Here is a 16,800-nt window from a genome sequence, read left to right on the forward strand (position 1 = left end):
GTAATAAATGTAAAAATTTTAAATGGTAGGAAATTATCATGTACCCTAATATCTATGACTATAAACAAACATTGCTCATGGTTTTGTAAGAGACACAAACCCTAAAACTCAAACATGCTTCAATATCTAGACCTCAAGATTTACCACTTATCTCCATGAGTTATACTTCAGATTTAAAAAAAATCCATGAATTGCTATTTCTTTGTATTTCTTGTACATCAAGACATATGAATTCACTTTGAGATACCCACACAACTCACATAGATACACACACACACACACACACACACACACACACACACACACACACAAACACACATTGGATTGAGAAGATCCAACCTCACATTTTTGAATCTGTATATTCTAGTTACAGATGAGGATGGCAAGTGTAAAATTCTTAGTCTCAGGAACTAAGTCTTAAAAGTGTATCCTCAATCACCCTGTCATCCCTCAAAATTATGTGAAGATGATCATTCCATTGAAACTAAATCTTACAGTTTTAGTCACAAGAACAGTTAGCAGTATACTAGCAGCATACTTTGTTTATTCTAGCATTCAGAATAAGAGGCCAATAAGGAATTTATTCAATAAATTCAATAAATAATTGCTTCAATTATCAATAGGTATCACTCTCGTTTTATAAATGAAAATGTTTTACTAGCCAATTCCTCTAAAGTGCTGTTGCTGTCTCTACCATTCACTTCGGGAAGTCAGCAGAGCTGGTATGGCTTTTATTCACAGGTCCCTATTAGGCAGGGATGTAGAGATGCCACCAAAAGTGCTATACTCAAATCACAAAGGAAAACAATTTGTTAGTATTCAATAATCCTCTGTGTGGCTTCTACCTTCCATTCTTCTCTGCTCTTCTGCTGAAGAATCTGTATAATGAAAGTCTACTTAGGGGACTCTTTAGTAGCGAGGTCACATGGGTCTTATCAACACTGGAATTACCCTCAGTCCTGTTTTTGCTACATTTACCAGAGTCTGCTCATTAACTTCCAACACAAAATCCATTCAAGCTGACAGGATTCAGGTAAACAGGAGCTTATGTTCCTTTCTTTTCAACTTAAAATATTTTAAAAGAGAATCTTATACTTGCATACTATATTTATATAATTTCCACTTTACTCTCTATCCTCCAATTCCTTTTATGTCCTCTCCACTCTCTCTCAAATTCATGACCTCTTCTTCATTATTGATGCATACACATATATTATTATTGATGCATACACATAATACATACACACACAACATGCTGAGTCCATTTAGTGTTGATAATATGTAAATATGTTTAGGACTGCTCACTTTCTTTTGGCTAATCTGTCAGGAGGCTTACCCCTGGAGAAGACTGATTATTCTCTCTCTCTCTCTCTCTCTCTCTCTCTCTCTCTCTCTCTCTCTCTCTCTCTCTCTCTCTCTCTCTCCCTCTCTCTCTCTCTCTCTCTCTCTCTCCCTCTCTCTCTCTCTCTCTCTCCCTCCCTCCCTCCCTCCCTCCTTCTCCCTCCCTCCCTCTCCATCAATCGCTTGGAGTTCTTCATCTAGGAGTGGCCTTGTGAGGTGAGGTTTCCTCCATCAGTGTTAACTTTGTCAACTGGTATTGTCATTGTTATAACCACACTGTTGAGATTTTATAGGTGTAACTTTCCTGTCACATATAGAAGATACTCTCTCAGACACCCTTGTCCTCTGGTATTTATAATCTTTCTACTCCTCTTCCATGATGTTTCCTGACCTTAGGTATAGGCATTCCATTGTAGATGTATTAACTGGAGTTGGGTACCCATGGTTTGTTATTCTCTACATTAGACTAGTTGTGGCAATTTTACATAGCAACTTCCCAAAGTAACCTATATGATATATGCCAAAGCTGATCCTGTGGTGTTCTAAGCCATTAGCATCACCCTAGCCTCTTGGATGCTCCTGATACCTGCCACAGCTCCAAGACTGTGGCTTGGGTGGTAGTGGTGTTTCTAGATTTTTTTCCAGTCTGTTTGTCATGTCAGTGGCTGAAAGTTGTTACAGATTTTTATTAGTTTGCCTGTGGCCCACATCTCAGCTTCTCTTTTTGATATTTCAGAGCTTTGCATGTCTCTTGTTTTATGTCTAGTATTCCATCCTTTTCCCTCCAGGCTATAGACTCATTATTCAGTTATACATTCAATTGCAACTATAAGGTGGTATGCTTAATCTAGAATCTAATGTTACAAACATGGTTTGTACCATGAAGCAATTATGATCAAAATCCACAGTAAGAAATTTAAAATCTAATTAACACATTGGTCAGAGTCAACCAAAGAAACAAAACTCACAAGGAAGCATATGATTAATTAAGAACTGGCTCTAGTTGGCAAGTAGGGGACATAAAAAGCTTCAGTTTCAGTTTCTTCATTTGTTAAGTGAGGATATTAGTAGAGGACTGTTATCATGAAGCAGTAAAAAACAAAAATAGGACTGTGCTTTCTTCTCTGTTCCCAAGACCTGGCACCAGGATAGCTGATGAGGTAGACTAGTCCAAAATCTTCCAGATTACAGGTACAGCAAGTCCAGTGCCTCTGTTAAAGTCTAAAGGCAGAAGTTGGTGCTCCATCAAAAGAAAGGCAGCCTTTTTGTTATTCTCAGGCTTCTGGTTTCTGGATGAGGTTCTTCCAGATTAGGCAAGGTGACCCTCCTCATTTGATCTACTAAGGACTATTCACCTTACTAAGGAGCCTCCTACGGAAGCATCTCCAGGAAAGCTGGCACAAGGATCTGGACACCCAGTGCTCAAGTCAGGTAAGAAAGCACAGACAAAAGAGACTCTGATATTTGGGAGTCCCACAAGAATACCAAACTACACAATTATAAGGGCCATGCAGAAGACCTAGCTCAGACCCGTACAGCGCCTGTGTTTGTCCCTACAGTTGCTGTGAGTCCCAGGGAAGCCTGCTTAGTTGAATCTGTGGCCTGTGTTCTCATGGTACCCCCAAACCCTTTGGCTTCTACAGTCCTTCTTTCTCCTCTTCTGTGGGGTTCCCCTGACTCTCCCAAGTGTTTGGCTGTTGGGCTGTGCATCTATCCCCATCGATTGCTAGATGATGCCCATCTGATGACGATTAGGTGAGGCTCCAGTCTATGAGTATAGTAGAATATCATTAGGAATCATTTCATTAACTTTTTTTTTTCAGTTGCGTTGGTTCTATCCTGGGGTCTCTGGGAGTCTTGCCTCTAGGCTGTGTCAGATGTGGGCTCCCTCTTGTGGCCTGGGCCATAGTTTGGACCAATCACAGGTTGTTAATTTCCCCAAGTTCTACACCACCATTGCCCCAGCACATGTTGCAGACAGGACAGATTATATATGGGTGGAAGACTTTGTGGCCAAGTGGATGTCCCAGTCCCACTGCTAGAAGTGCTGCCAATAACTCTTTTTTTTTTTAGATTTATTAGTTTATTATGTATACAGAAGGGGGTGCCAGATCTCATTACAGATGGTTGTGAGCCACCACGTGGGTGCTGGGAATTGAACTCAGGACCTCTGGAAGAGCAGTTCATGCTCTTAACCTCTAAGCCATCTCTCCAACCCGCCAATAACTCTTTTAACAGCCAGTGAAACTATAGCAACACAACAGGCCATGAACAGTGCTAAAGATATGAGTGGAAAATTAGCATATGAGAATCATTACCTTTTCTAATTTAATCTCCAGAATCTAAAATGCTGGGTATTTTTCTTTCCACATTCTAGGCAAATACTTTTTTAGTGAGTTAAATTTATATTTAGTTTTCTTTGTTTCTGTTTATTGAGATAGGGTCTCAATATGTAGCACAGGCTAACCTTACACTGTTATCCTCACATATCAGCATCATGAATACTAGAATTATTGGTGTACACACCAGTCTTGACTTCTTTTTCTATATTTTTAGAGATACTACATAGAATACAGGAAAAACCAAACAGATTCAGACTTCCATCTGAATTGAATTCTTCAATATATTTGGCAATAACTTCATATGGCAATGTCACCTATCAGATTTTTAATAGAATAAATGGTATGCCTTTTCTAGGTAGTTAGATGGAGCAAGCACAGGCTAGTGTGCTACTAAGGCATGCAGGCTAGAGCCATACTGTGTGGGTTAAAATCTCAATTCTACTTCTGAGTCCTGTGTAAACAGTCAATTTACCATTCTGTGCTTCAGTTTTGTCATTCATAAACTGAGGATTATAGTGGAGAGCTGTTATCATGACACAGAAAAACAGATACTAGTACCACAGAAGTCCTCTACAACTTGCTGTTATTTCAGACTCATAAATGTATAAAGTATTTCCACTTGATTCTCTTACCAGAAATTGGGTATGAGGGTATCTCTGCATTTAAACGTGAGCTAACATCACAAGTGGTGGTACATGTCTATAATCCAGGCACTCAGGAGGCTGAGGCAGAAGGATCATGAGTTCAAAGCTGGACAGTGATGTGCAGCAAATTCTAGAACAAGGGGGCTAGTCAGAAAGACCCGACCTTTGAAAAACAAGCAACAAGCAGAGGATGGTGGCACTGGCCTGTAATCCAATCACTTGAGAGATAGAAGCCACAAGAGGACCAAGAGTTTAAGGTCATCCTCAGCTATGTAGCAAGTTAAACAAGTTAAAGGTAACTCTGTGTCAAAACAATAAATTACAAAAAATAAGACAACAAAGTGTAAGCTCATAAGAACTGTGATTTGATGTCACTATAACTACGGCACTACTCTGTGTGTGTGTGAGAGAGAGAGAGAGAGAGAGACAGAGAGAGACAGAGAGACACAGAGAGAAAGAGACAGAGAGACAGACAGAATGAATGGATGGATGAATGAATGAATGAATATCTCCCCCGAGACAGTCACTGACTGCTTAGTATGGAAGAATGACAATGAACATCCTGGTATAATTTACAGTTTTGTCGAAGAAATATTAAACCAATGTCTATATATATATATACAGAGAGACTGATACAGTCTCATTAAATTTATAGTCTGATGAAGGAAACATATTGGAAACTTGAATTTATTAGTGCATTAGTTACATGAGCACATGTGATGGTAATGCTGTGAAGCAGGGTAAATTGAATAGGATTTTACTAATGCCTGTGCATGCTAATGAGCATGGTACAAGAAATGTATCATTATTTCTTGTAAGTAGACTTCAATTGAATTTTTAAAGAGTATTTGCAGCATGTGTCCCTTTCTCAAACTCCCTTCTTTACTTTTTTTTACTATTTTCCTACAACCAATTAGCATGCAAGCCCTGGGAAGGGGCCACCAGCACCAGCTGAACGTTAATGCAATCTCAGGCTACCTTGATGATGGGAACCTAAGACTGTTTTTACAATTAATGACTTCATTTAGAAAATTAAAGATAGACTAAAATAAAATGAAGTACCTTATTTATCCCTGTCTGGAGCAATGTTCTAACTTAACCTATTTAAGAAAAAAAAAAAGAGTTGGTAAATTGTTTTCTCTCTTTATTTCAGGAGGCAGACTAAACAGGAAAAGAAAAATATAATATGGGACATTTACAAGTCAAATAGGTGACCTTTTAAGTAGAAAAAATGTGAGAATAATTCACTCAGAAAACAAATAAAATATCAAAAATTTTTGCAAACAAGTTGTGGATGCTAGGGCTTGATAAAATCCAAAGGCCCTTTATATGTACAATTTGACTCTCATAGCAACCTGATACCACTTCAAGTAGGTTTCCGAGGGAAATTAAAACACTGGGTTCTCTCTCTCTCTCTCTCTCTCTCTCTCTCTCTCTCTCTCTCTCTCTCTCTCTCCCTCTGTGTGTAAGTCATCTCTCTTTACTTAATTCCTATCCTATGGAATTTAGTGTGACTACTTGAGAGACATTTCCAAATGATTGTGAGAATCCTGATGATGCTGGCATCCTCTTTAGTGGCGTTTAGTCAACATAAGGTTGGACTATGAAGGAAAGAACACACAATGTTAGAGGTTCGGAATGGGCTTGCCCAAGGAGGTCTCATTACTATATTTGGATCACGCTAGCTCCCTTTGTGCCAGGTCGAAACCCATTCCCTTTATCCTTGATGTGTTTAAACTATTTTGACATTGTAAAGAATCCCAATCACTAACAAACTTATGATATCATGATACAACATCTTAAGTAAGTAGGTTCTTACTATTTGGGGTAGCTATCTGTCTTTGGAGGTATTAAATTCCAAGGTTTTCTTTCTTCTGGTGTAAACTAAGTGCAAACCCCTTAGATGTCAGTGGAAACACGCAATGAGGGGGTATGCATAAACTTCTAACCTAGCCTAGCACACAATAGGTTTTGAGAACTTTCAACCGCCAAGTGCTTCACTCTTCCAGAGCAATTGAATTGTGCTGCAGGCTTGCTTAGCAATGTGGCCAATATGGCAGTAATGAACCAGATTGCTTAGATAATTGGCATTCTTGCCTCCAATTGCAAGATTGATGGGTTCACTGTAAGTCTATGCAGTCGCCCATTCTTGTAATAGAGAGTTCTCATTAAGGAAATGGATTAATTGGCTTACTGATGTTTTACTGAGAGCCAGATTTGAATAAGTGGACTCGGCAGAACTGAGAAAAGAAAATTAAACACTAATAATGGGAGAAATGTGCTTGTTTAGGCTGAAATCTCGACCATGCGCTCAAATGAAGACTCCCAGTTTGCTGTTTGTCAGTAGAAACGAACATTTAGATCCAACAGATAAAAATGCTTCTCTCTGTTTTTCTTTTTCTCTCTGTCTTTCTCTCTCACAGAAACACACACACATACACACACACACACACACACACGCGCGCGCGCGCGCGCGCGCACACACACACACACACACACACACACAAGATGCTATCATCCCTTCTAAATTTTCATTGGAAATCTTAAACCCATTTTAAGAAATTTCTGTCTGAATAGAACCATAGTGTACTATTGTCTCTGCAAACAACTAATACTTAAGATCTGGAAAAAACTCAATTAGAATTAGTATTTTTTTTCTTTTCCCATTTCCCCAGGCATTAGTAGCAATGGTTTACTTGTTGGGTTGGGTTATATGCATCCCATTTCAACGCCTTGGCATTTGCTATTTGCCATTTCCTGTCTGGAAATCTTTCCCCCACATATATGCATGCATGACTTTTCTTCTTCAAAGCTTTGGGTTGTGTAAAAACTGTTTCTCAAGGATTACTCCCCTTAGTATTACAAAATAATACCCACCCCCAATTTTCTTCCATGCTATTCTACACAAGGTAGTGACTTTTTTCACCCTGGCCTTAAACGCTAGTTCTCATCAGATGCATCACATAAAATATTATTTCCATGTTTTTGTTTTTTCACCCTCAGTGCCATATAGTTTTATGTTAATTTGACACATGCTGAAGTCATCTGAGAGGAGGGAACCTCAGTTAAGAAAATGTCTCCTTAAGATTAGGTTATAGGCAGATCTATAAGGCATTTTCTTAGTGATTGATGGAGGAGGGCCCAGCCCATTGTGAGTAGTGCCACCCCTGGGCATGTGGTCCTAGGTTATATAAGAAAGCAGTCTCAGCAAGCCATAGAGAGCAAACCAGTAAGCAGTAGCCTTCCATGGCCTGTGCATAAGCTCCTGCCTCCAGGTTCCTGCCCTGCATGAGATCCTGCCCTCACTGCCTTTAACTGCTCTATGGAACTGTAAGCAAACTCAGTGCTTTTCTCCCCAACTTGCTTTTTGATCATGGTGTTTCATCATAGAAATGGAAGCCCTAAAGCACCCTCCCATTAGGCTGACATTTTGGTCTGTTTTCAATTTCAAGTGTGCTTGGTACCTAATAATTACTCAGCAATATTTATTGAATAAGTCAGTAAATTGACCTTTTGACTAAAATTAAGGAGGCTCTTTGTGGGCTAAAGTAAGAGCTAATTTATGTAAAAGAATCCTAAATTTTAGCCTTCATTGGAACCATATATTTTCTATTTTCTATAATATTTTTTGGGGCACAGTAAGTCAATCATAATATTTACTATCTCACATCCAAATGCATCACAAGGAAGGCATTGCTATATAACCAGAAGATGAAAATCATATTACACAGGTTCTGGGCTATGCTATTTGATAGTATTCCTTTCCTTTTAATATAAAAGTCTACATTTTATATGAAGTCAGACCTTCGAGAAACCTTTATATAAACTTAAAGCAGGAACCATACTACAATATTGATAGAAAAGTACACATTCAGTCTACATTAGATAATAGTAAATACACATTTCTGCCCTCTCACATCAAACCAAATGGAAATATAAACCCAATTAATAGAACATTTCCAATAATCAAACTTCCTCAATAAAATTTAAATACTTTGTAGTTGCCTACCTCTCTCTGAAAGGATAAAAGCATTGTGTTTCATGACGTCTATTCTCTAAGCCTCTGTTATCAATACTGATTGCTTTATTTACCATTAGTGATTTCTTTTACATTCTGAAATTGCATCTCCTTTAAATGGCACCTCCAGACCCAGTGGGTTCCATATGAGTTAACTGGTAGTAAGAAGCCGGGGGGGGGGGGGGGGGAGTGAAAGAACTGTAGTTTAGGAAGTTCATGATAAATTTGAAACCTGCAACTTACAAAGGGAAGGACTATAAAAGGTTTTAGTGGTCATTAAGCCGCTGTAGGCAAGAATGTTAACTCTCAGTATGATGCTAGAACTGCTGGCATCTGAAGCAAGTATGTCAAAGATAATGAAGTACCTGTATAGAATTAGATACTGCTTCAACCTTGACAAATTATTTAACAATGTGTTAATGATCTGTACTGGACAAGAACTGAAAGAACATAGATATTATCTCTTGCTGTCATTTCCATGAATGGCCTTGTTAACTATGTTATTCAATTAATTTTCATATGGCAAGCATTGAAATCACTACCCAATGAGCCAATAGGTAATCAAAACCATATTGTTGCTTGTCCTCTGATCCCATGGCTGCATTCCCAGCAGCAATGACATTTGACACAAGAGCTGAGCTACTATAACTTCTGATTTCACATTTGCCAGTAGCTGTATGTGTCATTCAGCTGCTTGATACCTTCTCTGGCAGGAGGAAAAATGGAAAGTGGCTTAAACTATACACTGAGGTGCACTCCCTGTGGGGGAAAATAGTTCCCAAATGGTGAGGCAAAATAAATCTTCAAGTAAATATTGTAAGCTAAATCTCATTTGGGAATGACATCAGGACTCTTTCCCAATGCTAAAGTTTTCTTTTGTTCAGGATAATGAGATGCAGGGTGGCAGCATTCACCTGTTGCCAGGAAAAAGTGGTAACTCCACTCTTCAAATAATTCTTACAATAAATTATTTTAAAGTACTCATCTTATAATTAGGGGAAACCGGTAGTGCAGAGACATTGAAATAAGATTAAAAACACCAATTTAATGAAAGTTATGTATGTTCTTATACACATTTCTATAAAATAGTGGTTTTGCTATATTAAAACCCATAATTATAGAGATAATTCATCACGTCCATTAAAGAAATCTGAAAAATGTCTGTATTTATATTACGGAATATTTGGTTTGTTGGGATTGATGGCTGATTTCACTTGTGAAATAAATGCAAAAATGTGTTTTCTGCTGTCTAGTTCTGTGTCAGCTTAATACAAGCTAGAATCATTTGAGAGACTGGAACCACAATTGAGAAAATGCCTCCATAAGACTGGATTGCAGGTAAGTCTGTAGGACATTTTCTTAATTAGTGATCAATGTGGAAGGATCCAATCCATTGTAGGTGGAGCCACCTCTAGGCTTACGGTCCTCTGTTCTACAAGAAAGTAGGCTGAGCGACCCAGGAGGGGGTCAGGCCAGTAAACAGCACTCCTACATGACCCTGTATCAGCTCCTGCCTCAAGGTTCCAGCACTGTTTGAGTTCCTTTCTTGACTTCCTTTGATGATGAACAATGTTGTAGAAGTGTAAGCCAAATTAACCTTTTCCTCCCCAACTTGCTTTTGGTGATGTTTTATCATAGCAATGGAAACCCGAACATGTTTACTTGAAACACTTGAGGTCTATTCAGATATTTTCCTCATCTTTCTTTTCCCCTAAAATGAACTGCACTGCAACAGAGATGAACTGTGTATGGGTAAGGCGAGAATACATAGATACTGCTAGCTGTTCTAGAAACTCTGAGAGATGTAAAGAATTTATGTAGATAGCTACACACTGAGAAAGCAATTGCTGTGGCATCTGTGAGTAGTTGTCAATGGGAATTAAAGATGGGTTTTTGCTTGACTTTGTTAAACCACACCTACACTATTTAAGAGATTATTGTAAACTGTCTCACACTCTGGGGTTAATAGCCATGAGAAATGTCTTTCCTAATGGCCATTCTGATAATGTACAACCCGAAGACATACTTCTTAATTAGTTTCTCGCAGTTAATAAAACATTTGGGGAAATCACTATTATAGTTTGTCTGGGTTGAGTTCAGCCATCTCTGATACATGTTGCATTAAGGATATAACCTGTGAAAAGACGTGTGAAATAATAATTACAGTATTTTTTTTTTGTAGCTAGCAAAGTAGACAAAAGCCTACAAATATCTAGAATTTTATTATCTACTATTATGAGGTGATTGAGGTTGCTTGGACTCCACAAACAACTCCTAATAGATATACTATGAAAATACTATAGTTAAATTTAAAGTTTTTTTAAATGGACGTAGTATCTTTCTTCTCTGTCCTTGTTGTAAGAAAACCAAAAGCTCACATGCATGCTGTCAAAAGTAATCAGTTACCAAAATGAGTTTTTGGCTCAGGAAATTTAAAGTTTGCATGAGCTCTGCCTTTTTTTCAATATTTTTACTTTCATTCTTTTCTCCCAGATGTGTTGTATGTATTTCCCTAATAAATGTTAATGTTTTCAAATTTCATTTAATATTTATATACTGCTCCATACAAATTTCACATGATGTCTGTTGTGCTAATTATGACACTGCCTTCCACATTGGGGTACTTAAAATCTTATGTAGAGGTCTAGACATTTTCGTTCATGTGTTTCAACCCCTGCTTGGACATCAGCACCAAAGAGATTTTGTCACTGAGCACATGCTTTTGTGGGACTTCAGTCTTCTGTATTCACAATTTTTGAAGAAAGTTCCACTTTTCCTATTATGCAGAATTATCCCATTTAATTTAATGCATATGTTAGCATAGCTAGAAATTGGATCCATGTGCTTTACTATAAAATCCTATAGCCCGTTTCCTCAGAGAAACCCATGAACTCTTATCCGAAATGGCTATGTGCACTAGACTGTTAGACTTCTTTAGATAAATAATAAGCTGATAGGAAAAATACAAACTTGCTTCTCATATAACTGTGTTAAAATGCCTCACACATTAAAGATCAAAACAAAATAAAAACAAAAACAAGATCGAGGTCAACCAAATGACTCAGCCAGTAAAAGTGCTTGTTGGGCAGGCCTGATGACTTCAGTTATAACCTGGAATCCACATAAATGTCAAGAGAGAGAGAACTGACTTCAAAAAGTTTCTTATGACCTCCCCACATGCAGTGTGAGACCTACTTGCCTATCCTTACACATCATGCACTCACATGTTCAAACAATAATGAAATAAAAACTTTAAAGGAGTTAACAATACCTTCTCAGTTTAACAGAGAATTTCAATGCAGGTAGAGATAGTTCTGTTTTCTACATTGGTTCCTTGACTTCACGGTTTATAATAACACATTTTTCATATATCTTAAGACTTAAAATTTATACATATATATTTTATATTCTCAAAATATAAATAAAAATACACATATCAATAGCATTCTGCCTTGAAGAAAACTGAGATCTGTAACAGTTTAAAAAATCATGAAATACAAGTGGTATGAAAAGGAAAATGGGGGGAAAAGGAGGGGGCTTTAATTCAGAACATCAGATAAAGGTCAATACAGGAGAGGGAGGGCAGAGGGAAAATAATACTAACAATATTTGAACAGGCTATAAGGAATTATTTTTTATTTACAAAGTTATGTAATATATATATATATACATATACATACACACACACACAAACACACACACATATATAGTTTAAATGATGTTATGCCACCAAGGGCTGAAAAAAATGCATCCATTGCAAGAGCCACAAAAATCCTAGTGCCAGACATCAGAAACCACATTTTGGGTTGTCCATTTGGATAGTCTAATAGACTCCCAAAACAACATAGGCTATTACTGTTGCCCTAGGTTTGCCCTCCAGCGAAGGCTGAAGTCAAGGTTCTAAAATTTACTATAGTCTGGTCTATTGAAACTTATACTATAGATAACAGTTGGGCTATCTATCTATGGATTCTTTAAAACCGTGTTTTCATCAGGGAGATGGCTCAGTGGAGAACACATGTACCACACAAGTGAGAACACCAAGTTTGGATCCCTAGCTCCAGTAAGAAATAGAGGAGGTTGTGGTAGGTACCTGTAATCCCAGCACTAGAGAGGCTGAGATGGGATCCCCAATCCCCAGGGCAAACTGACTTGCTAGTGTAGCTAAATCTAAGCTCCAGATACCCTGCCTCTGTTACTAAAGTGAAAGCAATTGAGGAAGCCACCTAATGTCAACCTTTGGCCTGCACACACGTGTACACAGGTACCCACACACATGTGAACACATATACACACACAGTAGCACACACATGCCACAGTTTAAAAAACTTCTAGATACTATGGTTAATTTATTGAAACATGATTAAAGATACTAATTAGTGAAAGCAACAAGTTGTTAAATTGAACACTTGCCTTCTGTAGCCATCAAGGAGTAAATATAGGCTGAGCACATGCCAGTGAGAAGGCTGCTACTTCCCACTGTGAGCTTCCACATACGTATGAGAGAAAACACTCACACACACACACCAAGGAGGATATGCTTCAATTTAGATATATAGAATACTAATGCATACTAAATTGAATGGAAACACATACTACATATGAAGTGCTAAGTTTCCAATGTTAGAATGACTGAGTAAAGAGTCAGGAAGAGTGAGCACCACAAACCCAAGCACAAGCCAGACACTGAGTAGGAAACTCTTGGCATTAGTCAGTTAACTAATACTAGTAATTCTGTGATGCACCTCCACACTATTATTCCAGGCATTTAATGTGAAGAAAAGATCAGGATCTATAACACAGCCAGACACAACAGGATCTCTCTCCCTTTCAGGCCATTCCCAAACACCTACCACCTACATACCTATACACTTGAGCCCACGGATCACAGGCCAGGATAGTTAGTAGGCAAGAAGTCAAGGTCACCTCATTGCAGATGTGAGCAATAGGCTTACATTCAGATGCTTGGCAGTGGTGGCACATGCCTTTAATCCCAGCACTCGGTGGGCAGAGGCAGGCAGATCTTTGTGAGTTTGAGGCCAGCCTGGGCTACCAAGTGAGTTCCAGGAAAGGCGCAAAGCTACACAGAGAAACCCTGTCTCGAAAAACCAAAAAAAAAAAAAAAAAAAAAAAAAAAAAAAAAAAAAAAAAGGCTTACATTCAGAAGCTCTGTTGGCAATATATGGAAATCCACTTTTCCTACTTGATAAAATTCCTTAAAGAATCTTTACAATGTAGAGCATTTTAATATTTACACCAAACAGCAGGTACAATCATTATAGTCAAAGATACTTTTTGAAAGTTATTCCTGAAATAAGTATCCATTGCTTTTCCAGTTATTAACCAACCTATATTAATGTTGTATAACAGAAGATCTATTTTCCTTGTTTATTGGGACTTTAATGTAACCATTTTATTAAAGGCTTTCAGTTGATGAGGATTAATGGGATGACAAATTATTGCAAAGATACATTACTGTTATTATTTTACTTTAAACAGCAATACTTGTTGCATATTTTATCTAAAACCTCAAAGTTCTTTCAAATGTGAGGCCAACTTCCAGTTTTGCTTTCAATTTCTTGGTCTTTATTATTTTAATTAAGTTTTATATAATCTACAGTGTTGCTATTTGCTATTTCAATTGTTGAGGATTTTCTCAAGAATTCTGTTAAGCAAGCTTTGGCTTTATATCCTTTTGTAGGTTTAATCATCAAGTCTTTTACCCTTTGTCTTTCTGCCTATCAAAATAATTCCCATTGTGAGAAACTAAAACATGCTTTACTATTTAAAATCTTCTGTGATTTATAGAAATATATGGATTTTTATTCTTTTTAATTTGTGTATATATATACAATGAAGTATGATCACATACTCTCCCCCACTTCCCTTCTCCAGCTCTATCCTTATCTCCCTAAGCAATCCCCACTCCTAACTGCATTTTTTTTTTTTTTGCATAGCCCACTAATTCCAATTAGTGCCGCCAAGATGTGAATGGGCATGGGAATTTACTGGATGCTGGGAAAGTCATCTCGAAATGACACTAACCCGAAAGAAATCCAAGGGTTAGACAGCAGTGGTGGTTCGTTTCGCGTGCGAACGTGACTGGGTAATGGAATGTTTACAGTGCTCTGGAGCTATACCTTTAGATGGGATTGAAAGGGCATTTCCATAAAGAATTAACTGAGGGGGAAATGTCTGTTCTGAATGGGGGGTGGGGGGTGGGGGGAGGTCACTATCTCATGATCTGGGGGTCCAGACTGAATGATAAAGAAGAAGAGAGAATTCTCCTTTTTCCCCTTCCCAGAGCACTGAGATGTGACTGAGCAATGGCTGCACACTCTGCCACCATAGGGCCACTCACTGCCATGGCCGCTGCATCAGGAGAGACCGACATCCTCAAACTGTGAGACAAAATCAATGTCTCCACCCACGATGCTTCCTGTCACAATGAAATGGAAGTATCTAATAGCCTTATTAAAGCCCCCAAAGCTATTTACAATGAAAATCTCTGCTTGTAAGCTACGTATAAACTCTTTAATTCTTACAGGAAAAACGTCATAAGATGTAAAACTATGATTTAAGAACTCTTGCTCCTCCTTCTGTGCCTTTACATAGGTGACACCAGGATAAGGACACAACTGGTTTATGTAAACCAGATAATGCCTTTTGACTATATTAGTTTTAAACAATAATTGGTTTCTTTTTTCCCTCCCTTACTATGGCCCAACATACTGATATAATTCCATGTAATTCCCTAAAATCAATCATGTCTACTGATGAAAGAATTAAGAAGAATAGAATAAACCAGCAAACCAGCCAAGGCCAGATGATGTGTGTAGTGAAAAGTAGATATTTTTTTTTTTGGGGGGGGAAGGGCAGGGGGGGAATGGTCCATTGGTGGAATGTAAGCTTCAAACCTGAACAGTATGTACTTCAAAATCTTTAGGAAAAATAGTTTGAAGATGTGTGTGAATATTTATGACAGATTAGAATTTGACTCAACACTACAGTTACTTAAATATTTAAGAAACAATAAAATGTTTTAATAACATAACGATAATACAAATTTTTTGCTACTCAGTTTAGAGACATACTTAAAGACACAGCTAACATGACTTGGAATAGATTAACATGGGGTAATCTTGCATAGCTTCACCAAGGAGCTATGGCTCTCTTAATTTATTTATACAAAATTGATAACCAGAGAAATAATGTATGTGACCTGTAAATCATAAGAAACACTTCCCACAAGTGTCACCATATCGGGTTTATATTTACAGTTTCTTAATGACATATTTGCAAGAGGAAATTTGATTGCTTGAAAATTATAGCTTAAATTATCCATAGTCATTAAAATGCATTTAGCGATCTGCCATCCCCTAGCACAGCCACAGCCCCATGCTCAGTCACAGCAGGATGATCACACATTGCTATCTGTCTCATCTAGAAGGACAAAATTTTCTAGAAACACTCTGGCAAAAGGATATCTTACAAATAGCATATAAAAGTCACTTCACAAATTTCATGCAATAGTGATCAAGCTAAACTCTACAAAGTTAGCAATAAGCTAATACCACAGAGTGAATAGTCACCTAGAGACTTTGAATCAGTGACACACTTACAGAAGCAGAGACAGAGATACCAAGAGCATGCAAGAAAAAACAAAACAAAACAAACAAACAGATCAGGATGTTCTCCAGTGCTAGCTAAGAGGCACATGCAGTTCTACCAGGTAAATATCACTCTGAAAGTTGGTGATTATCTTTGAAAGTGACTAGAGATGATGAAGATTTAACCAAAGTTCACCAGAGACTGGAAATTAGAGGATTGCATTTAGGAGCCTTGAGGACCAGAGAGTACCAGATGACCATGTTGCAGGTAATAATGTAAAGCTGATATGATGGACTTACCTGAGTTGCCTATCACATTCTCTGACCAAGGACCTCATAAAGAGGACACATAGTAAAATGAATACACTCATCAGCATGTGTAACCCGTCACTACCTACAGTACACCAGGGTACAGGTGAGGTGTTTTTCTGATTAAAGGCCTTAGACTGAAAAGCTGTGCTTTGTTAACTTGATATACATTCTCTGTGTTTCTTTTAAATATGTGCAAAATACATTCTCTCGAAACTTCAGAGATTGGATGGCATTCACACGCTCCTGATAAATATTTTGATACTCCTGGTAAATGGAGAAAAGTACTTCATTGACTACCGTTTTATTTGTTGGGAACTACAAATGGTGACTCTTTTTGTAACTCCAATGTTTGACAAATTTCTGTGATAGTCAGTTAAGGGCTAAAATAACCAGAATCCATTTATAGTATTGTATCTTTCTACGTTAACTACTTATTGACAATACAATTATATTAGTTGCGAGAATCCAAAGATAAATTTTCACATATTCACTGCCATAATCATTGTTACATTCAATTTTTCCAGTGCCTTCCC

General features: G+C 37.8%; 1 protein-coding gene across 2 annotated transcripts in view; it reads right to left on the bottom strand.

Moving 5' to 3' along the window:
- Bank1 (B cell scaffold protein with ankyrin repeats 1) overlaps positions 1-16,800 on the bottom strand; it is a 264,417-nt gene that overhangs the window by 133,237 nt on the left and 114,380 nt on the right. The window lies entirely within an intron of this gene.

The sequence above is a fragment of the Peromyscus leucopus genome, chromosome 6, assembly GCF_004664715.2.
Source record: "Peromyscus leucopus breed LL Stock chromosome 6, UCI_PerLeu_2.1, whole genome shotgun sequence".
NCBI classification, from domain to species: domain Eukaryota; kingdom Metazoa; phylum Chordata; class Mammalia; order Rodentia; family Cricetidae; genus Peromyscus; species Peromyscus leucopus.